This window comes from Carlito syrichta, unplaced genomic scaffold (assembly GCF_000164805.1).
Source record: "Carlito syrichta isolate Samal-C Ts95f unplaced genomic scaffold, Tarsius_syrichta-2.0.1 Scaffold308870, whole genome shotgun sequence".
Taxonomy (NCBI): domain Eukaryota; kingdom Metazoa; phylum Chordata; class Mammalia; order Primates; family Tarsiidae; genus Carlito; species Carlito syrichta.
This window is the reverse complement of record NW_007252966.1, coordinates 769,907-777,933: the sequence shown is the minus strand read 5'-3', so window position 1 is coordinate 777,933 and position 8,027 is coordinate 769,907.

Genomic DNA, 8,027 nt, shown 5'->3' with positions numbered 1-8,027 from the left:
TAGCTGGAACTACAGGCGTGCGCTACCACGCCTGGCTAATTTTTTGATTTTTATTGTAGAGATGAAGTCTCACCAAGTTGCCCAGGCAGGTCTCGAACCCGCGGGCTCAGGCAATCCACTCATTTCGGCCTCCCAAAGCGCGGGATTAAAGGCTGAGCCACCGAGCCCGGCCAGCATGGATCTTAAAGACAAATATAATAAAACATAATAAAAGCCTCCCAAATATGATCTGACCAATGGATGCGTGAAAGGAAAACAGACAAAAATCTTTTAGCAAACTAGATTTATAAGGGAACTTATTATTATTTTTGTTAACGGTTATATACTAAAACCTATAACAAGCACATTTATAACTAGGAATGTGCCGGGCAAGGTGGCTCACATCTGTAATTCCAGCACTTTGGGAGGCAGAGGCTAGAGGATTGCCTGAGTTTAGGGTTTTGTCTTTACAGTAAATCAAAAAATTGGCTGGCCATGGTGGCCCATGCCTGTGGTTCCAGCTACTTAGATGACTGAGGTGAAAGCATCGCCTGAGTCCAGCAGGTTGAAGCTGTGGTAGGCCATGAGCATGCCCTGCCTTTCAGCCTGGGCAACAGAGTGAAGCTCCAACTCAAAACAAACAAAACAAAACAAAGAACTAGGAACACCAGGTATGGTGGTGTGCACCTGTAGTCCTAGGAAATCGGAAGGCCAAGATAAGAGGATTACTGAACCCACGAGTTCAAGATCAACCTGGGCAACATAGTGAGACTGTCTCTACAAACAAAATCATTGGGAGCATTCCCTTGAAGACCAAGCACAAGATCAGATATGCACCTCATAGCTCCATAGTTAAACATGATTTGCAGGTGATGTGATCATTAAGAGCATCCACAAAATAGCACCACAAACTGCTTCCTACATTTTGTTTTGGAACATCATAAGGCACATCCTTAATCTGGTGTCCTGTCTCTGTGGATGTGCCCTGGTTGGCTTTAGGAAAGGAGACTGGAAATCCCCCAAACAATGGTTGTTTCCACAGCAGGAAAGACTTGGTTTCCACCTGCCCCCGGGAGCAGCACAAGAGGCAGAAAGACGAGACTATTCCTGCTCAAAAAGTCAGCTTTTCTATTTTTAATGTATGCTTCATACCCTTTTTATCAATACAAAAATAATACGTGTGTGTATCCCACATTCTCTCTGGCTCCACACACACACCTTGACCAAAGAAGTGCAAACTGGAATCAGAAAGTGTTCACTCATGGCATTCCATGTTGTAGGCCATTAGCTTTCAGGTTCTACACTAGCGAGATTAGTGGGACATCACATGTATTGTGCTGTGAGGGGGACAGGCTCTTAGGATTTCACCCCATGAAAGATGTCATCCTTTTTGTGAGCAAACAGACATGAGGAAGAGACCCCTGTTGTAGGTACACGTGTAGGTAAGAAAGAAGAAAAGTTGTTAACAGACTAGTTTATCATATGAACATAATTATTTGAGCAGATAAAAACAAAATGTTAATCTATCAGGCTAAATTGTGAGATTGAGATATCCAGCTACTAAATAATTATTAAATATGCCACATGCACCATATAAAAGGGAAAAATTTGGAACAGAACTTGGGAATCTCATATCTTCTAACTTGTAAAGATTTGTTCTCAGTTGAAAAAATAATAGTTGGCCAGGTGTGGTGGCTCATACCTGTAATCCCAGCACTTTGGGAGGCAGAGGCGAGGGGATTGCCTGAGCCCACGGGTTTGAAACTAGCCTGGGCAACTTAGCGGGACCTCATCTCTATAATAAATCCCCAAAAAATTAGCCAGGCATGGTGGCATGTGCTTGTAGTTCCAGCTACTTGGAAGGCTGAGGTGAAAGGATAGCCTGAGTCCAGCAGGTCGAGGCTACAGTGGCTGTGAGTGTGCCACTGCACTCCAGCCTGAGTGACAGAGTGAGACTCTGACTCAAAAAAAAAAAAAAAAAAAAATAGAAAGAGTAAGAGTTAGGTAGAAAGTAGAGATCCATGATCAAATCTGTCCAACCTGACTCTCTACCCAAATCACAGGAAGATTAAAAAAATATACAGATGCCTAGGACCACATCTGGAGTTGCCAATGCGGGGTCCTGGGACTGGGCTGGAAAGTCGAATCTTTTAAGAGTCTCAGGGTCTTTTCATTTAAAGATAGTTACACAAAACTGACTTTTAATTTCCAAAATCAGTTATGAGCAAGTTTGATGATCTCTAAATACACTAGGGGAACACTGAAATACTGAACCGCCAAGTAGGGAGGTGCCATGAGCAGGGGAGGGGAGGGAGGGCTCAGAACAGGTTGCAGAAAAATGGACATCCTGCACTCAAAGTTAAAACACCTCCCTTGTAAGGTCAGGAACAGGTGTTAACTGTCTTCTCTGAGGGGAAGATATGATTCGCAATCAAAAAGAAGATGCTGACTGGGTGTGGTGGCTCAAACCTGTAATCCCAGCACTTTGGGAGACTGAGGCAGGAGGATTACCTGAGCCCGCGGGTTTGAGACCAACCTGGACAATATGGTGAGACCTTGTCTTTACAACAAATCAGAAAATTAGTCGGGTGTGGTAGTGCGTGACTGTAGTTCTGGCTACTTGGAAGGCTAAGGTGGAAGGACTACCGGAGCCCAGCAGGTCAATGCTGGGGTGGCTGTGAGCGTGCCACTGCACTCCAGCCTGGGCTATGGAGTGAGACTCCAACACAATTTAAAAAAAGGAAGAAGATGCTACAGCATGGGTAAACCTTTATATTGTCGCACTAAGTGAGAGAAACCAAACAAGACCACATATTTTCTAATTCCATTTTAATCAAGTGCTCAGAGAAGGAAACCTGTAGTGAAAGTGGATCAGTGGGTGCCTGGCATGGGTGGGCATGGGGTGATGAAATGTCATAAGGCTGGCTTGTGGAGCATTGTTCAACTCTATAAATTAACTAAAAATCATGAATGTACACCCAAAATGGGTGAGTTTCATGGGGGTGGGAGATGCTGACACCTCATTCCAGGAGCAGGTCTGGAGCAGGCAATTTGTCCCAGCATGGGTAAGGTGTGGCCAGGTGGGAGGTTCCATGGCCCAGTAGCTGGGCCTGTGCTGGATTCTGCTGCCTCTTGCTGAACCGTTCAGAAACTTCAGGCTTTTCGTTTTCATAAACTGAAATGGTGAAACTTACAGGCTAGCAAGCAACATCAGAGATGCAGGGCCCTCCTGGTGGAGTCTCACCCAGCCCTCAGGGCCAGGAGCAGGAGTACCTCTCTGGGGCCCCTCAGAGCCCGGCAGCGTGCGACTCCCATGTACACCTAGTTTTTCTAGTGGCCATGTTTACAAAGTAAAAAGAAGCAGGTGAAATTCATTTTAATAATATATTTTATTTAACATCACATACCCCAAATATCATCACTCTGACATATACTCTATATAACAATTATCAGCAAGGTATTTTACATTCTCTCTTTCTTACAAAGCATTCAAAATCTGGTGTCTACTTTGTACTCACAGCACAATACTCACAGCCAGCTGAATTTCAAAAGTCCACCAGTGCTTGTGGCTCCTGGTCACCGTAGTGAATGGCATGTGGCCAAGGTACATAGGGTAAGGGAGGAAGTTTCCCAAGCCCGGCAGTGTCCCCCGCCCCCAATGTGTTTGCCCCCTTCCTTTCCCTCTAGCAGCGGCAAAGGAGGCTCAGGGACAGGTGGAGCCTGGGCCCAGCATTGCCTGGTGTCCATGGGATTGTTGGTGGGATTCTCCTCCCAAGGCCTGAGGAGTTGCGGTCACAGAGGGAGCCCCAGGCAGAGTTCTGGGCCATGGGACTGGTTGCTGTGAAGGGCAATGGTGGAGGCCCCGGGCCTTGGTGTCAGGAACAGCAACAGACCCAGGTGCCCAAGTCAGGCCTGACAGAGATGAACACATACCCGCTAATTGTTTTCAGCAAGTCCTTTCACTCTCCAGAGTGTCCTGGTTTGACATAAATTCATAATGGCAAGCTGATGAGAGCCAGGCTCTATTCCAAATGCTTGGCCCTGGATTCATCTGAGTTACCCTTCCCTGTCCATGCATTGGGTGGGTCATGTCATCACACCTCACAGGTGAGAATATGGCGCCAGAACCAAAGTGAGTAGGGCTGAGTGTTACCCAAGTGAGGCCTGCTGGCTCCACCACACCTGAGAGCTGCTGGGCAGGGAGCCTGTGTGTGTTGTGGTTGCCAGTCCCATCCCAGGGAGACAAGGCTGTGTCCCTTCTGTGAGCAGATGGATTGGTGTGGATTCACCTTCATCAAGCAAAGAGCTTTCTCCACTTAGGGAGTAAACCAACGCTGGAGCTTTGCCCAGTTTGACTGAGCTCCTGCCCACACGCAGGGAGCCCAGAGCAGGAGCAGAGCTGGAGCAGAGAGGGGGGAAGACACTCCCTGAGCATTGTTGACAAAAGATGTGCTTTTCTTTCCATTTCTCAAGTGCCTCAGCTAACATGGACTGCGATGAAAGGATGGTGGAGCAAGACTGAGGTTCAGAGAAGGAAGCTGAGCCTGCTCCAGCGGGGAGGGCAGTTATGTTCCAGGCCCTGGAAACCAGGTTCCTGGCAGCTAGGGCTGAGTGCTGGAACTGCACCGCCCCCTCCCAACACACTCATATCCACATGCACACATACACATGTGCACATGCAAATGCTCACACACATTCACACACAAGCACATGCAAATGTTCACACACAAGTACTCACACATGTGAACACATGTACACACACACATTCACACATACAACACATACTTCACACTCAAACTCACATACCTTCCTTCAACCACCCTCAGGAGGTGTGACAGTAGTGGCTCCTGAGCATCCTCTAGTGGCAGACACCTAGAATCCCTGCTGGAATAAACCCTGATGCCAGAGGTCTCTGGTTCATTCCCAGCTTGAGTCATTATTTCTTCAAATTTCTTTCTGTCTCGTTCCCTCCTCCTTTTCCTTCTGCTTTCTCTCCTTCTTACTCTTTCTTTTCCTCTTCTTCTTCATCTTCTTCAACACCCATAACATGTAGGCTGGTTCACTTTGGTCCTTTAGGCTCTGTTTACTTTTATTCAGTCTTTTTTCTCTTTGTCAGTCTTGATTATTTTAATGATCCTATTTTCAAGTTTGCTGATTCTTCTGCCTGTTCAAATCTGCTGTTGAATCCCTCTAGTGAATTTTTCATTTCTGTTATTGTTCTTTTCAGATCCAGAATTTGTTTCTTGATTTCTTTTTATATTTCCAGTCTCTTTATTTAAAGATTTATATTATCATTTTCTTTTTTCAAGTTGGCATCTGACTCTGTCACCCAGGCTGGGGTGCAGTGGTATGATCATGACTCATGGTAGCCTTAACCTCCTGGGCTCAGGCAATCTTTCTGCCTCAGCCTTTCAAATAGCTGAGACTACAGGTGCATGCCATCATACCTGGCAATTTTTTTTGAATTTTTTTGGTAGAGAAGAGGTCTCACTATGTTGCCCAGGTTGGTCTTGAACTCCTCAGCTCAAGAAATCTTCTTGCCTTGGCCTCTCAAATTTTTGGGAGCCTCAGTTTGTTTTATTGTTGTAAATTACACATCACATAAAACAGCATCTTGCCCATCTTTAAATGTACAGTTCAGTGGTATTAAACACATTAATAATGTTGTGCAACCTTCATCACCACCACCCTTCAGAACTCTTTTCAGCTGGTTAAAACTGAAACTTGGAACCCATTAAATATTAAATGCCCCTTCTTCCCTCCCCTGAGTCCAACGACCACCATTTTGTTTTACTATTCTAAGTATTTCTTTTTCTTTTTTTTTCAGTAGGAGTCTCACTCTGTCATCCAGGCTGGAGGGCAGTGGCAAGCTCCTGGCCACTGCAGCCTCAACCTGCTGGGCTCAGGTGATCCTTCTGTCTCAGCCTTCCAAGTAGTTGGAACTACAGGCACATGCCACCACACCTGGCTATTTTTTGATTTATTGTAGAAACAAGGTCTCGCCAATTTTGCCCAGGCTGATCTTGAACCCGTCAACTCAGGCAATCTTTTCACTTCGGCCTCCCAAAGTGCTGGGATTATAGGTGTGAGCCACTGGGCCCTGCCTTACTCTAAGTATTTCATATCAGTAGGGTCATTACAGTACCTGTTCTTTTCTGACTGGTGTATTTCATTTAACACTATGTCTTCCAGGTTCATCCATGTTACAGCATGTCATATTTTCTTTCTTTCTTTCTTTCTTTCTTTCTTTCTTTCTTTCTTTCTTTCTTTCTTTCTTTCTTTCTTTCTTTCTTTCTTTCTTTCTTTCTTTCTTTCAAGGTTGAATAACATTCCATTGTATGTTTCTACCACATTTTGCTTGTCCATGTATCTGTCGATGGATCCTTGGATTGCTTTCTAATTTTAGCTATTGTGAATATGTATTCTGCTGCTGCTGGTGGAGTCTTCTATAATGCCTGTTATATCCTCATGGTTGATGGTATTTTTCAGGGCTTTTATATCTTTAGTGAGTTTTTTTTGTAATTCTATCAATTGCTGAGAGAAGGGTGCTGAAGTTCTGACTGTAATTGTGGATTTGTCTATTTTTCTTTTTCTTTTTTTTTTCAGTTGGAGTCTCACTCTTGTTGCCCGGGCTGGAGTGCAGTGGCATACTCATGGCCACCGCAGTCTCGATCTGCTGGGCTCAGGTGAGCCTTCCGCCTCAGCCTTCCAAGTAACTGGAACTACAGACACACGCTGCTCCGCCTGGCTAGTTTTTGTGATTTATTGTAGGGACAAGGTCTCACCAAGTTGCTCAGGCTGGACGTGAACCTTCGGGCTCAGGCAGGTCTCTTGTCTCAGCCTCCCAAAGTGTTGGGATTACAGGCTGAGTCACCCCATCCTGCCGATTTGTCTATTTTTCATCTCAGTTTTATCAATTTTTTTCATGTATTTTTAAGTTCTTTTGTTTGGTGCATAAATATTTAGGAATTCTATGTTTTTTGATATATTGACTTTTCTTCTCTTTTTAAAACTTTTTATTTTAAAGATGTATTAGGCCAGTAGTGGTGGCTCATGCCTAAATTCCAGTACTTTGAGAGGCCGAGGTGAGAGGATTGCCTGAGCCCACGGATTCGAGACCAGCCTGGGCAACTTGGCAAGACCTCATCTTTACAATAAATAAAAAATTAGCTGGGCATGGTGGCATGTGCCCGTAGTTCCAGCTACTTGGAAGACTGAGGTGGAAGTATTGCTCGAGCCCAGCAGGTCGAGACTGTGGTAGCCATGAGTGTGCCACTGCCTTCCAGCCTGGGCGACAGAGTGAGACTCCAACTCAAAAAAAAAAAAAAAAAGGATGTAGGGTACAATTCAGGATTAGGTATACAAGTGGTCTTCATACAGGTAAAGTTTGGATCTCCCTTTGGTCCCCACTTTGCCTGGCTTGAGATCAGGTACCCTTATTGATGTTGGGTCTCCCCCTAACACTACCCCAGCAGTATCCCACTACTGCCAATATCTTTCTTATAATATTATGGTAAATGTTCAGGGTTCGCTTATGAGTGAGAACATGTGATACTCTGTTTTTTGTTTCTGTGATAGATCACTGAGTATGATAGACTCTAAATCTATCCAAGTTGCTATGAAGTCCATATGCTTGTCCTTCTTTATGACTGTCTACTATTCCATCATGTATATGTGCCACATTTTAAAAAAATCCAGTCCAGTTTCCATGGGCAGCACAGTTAGTTCCATGTTTTTGCTATTGTGAATAGTGCTGTAATAAACCTGCGTGTGCAGGTATCTTTTTTGTAGAATGATTTGAGTTCCTTGGGTATATTCCCAGTAGGAGGATTGCTGGGTCATATGGAAGGGTAATGTCTAGTTCTTTTAGAAATCGCCACACTGTTTCCCAAAGAGTTTGCACTAGTTTGCATTCCCACCAGCAGTACAGAAGCGTTCCTTTTTCTCTACATCCTCACCATCATCTGTTATTGTTTGTTTTACTAATGGTGGCCATTCTTAGTGGGGTTGGGTGGTATGATGTATTGGCTTTTTTTTTTTTTTTTTTT